The sequence below is a fragment of the Lipotes vexillifer genome, unplaced genomic scaffold (genome assembly GCF_000442215.2).
Source record: "Lipotes vexillifer unplaced genomic scaffold, Lipotes_vexillifer_v1.1 scaffold153, whole genome shotgun sequence".
In the NCBI taxonomy this organism is placed as follows: Eukaryota; Metazoa; Chordata; class Mammalia; order Artiodactyla; family Lipotidae; genus Lipotes; species Lipotes vexillifer.
The window spans coordinates 3,355,328-3,355,747 of NW_006774670.1; positions in this window are offsets into that span (position 1 = coordinate 3,355,328).

Genomic DNA, 420 nt, shown 5'->3' on the forward strand with positions numbered 1-420 from the left:
TCCCATAAAGGCACGCGACAGTGCACACACCAGGTGTAGGCGGCTAATGCCAGCACTGGGCAGCGGGGGGGAGAAAACCACAAGTTCACGGGGGGAACGGGGGACAGATCTATTTGCCAGGGAGTGCATTTATGTATCTCCCCCCACTTACGTCCCAAATCTTAGGAAGCTACCTTCTCCCTGCAGCACGACGGCCAAATAGGCACCAAAAAGTTTCCCTGCGCGGGCAGAGGCTGGCATGCAGCCTGGGTGTCGGTGATCAGAGGCCGAGCTCCGGGGTTTTCTGTTTGGGTGCGCCCCGCAGGCCAGCCCGGGCTCGGGGGCGTCGGCGGTGGCGCTCCGAAGGCCCAGGCGCGGCGCGGGCAGCTCAGGTAAAGGGTTACGCGGACCCGGGAGGCTCGCCCGCCGGCCGGGCCACGT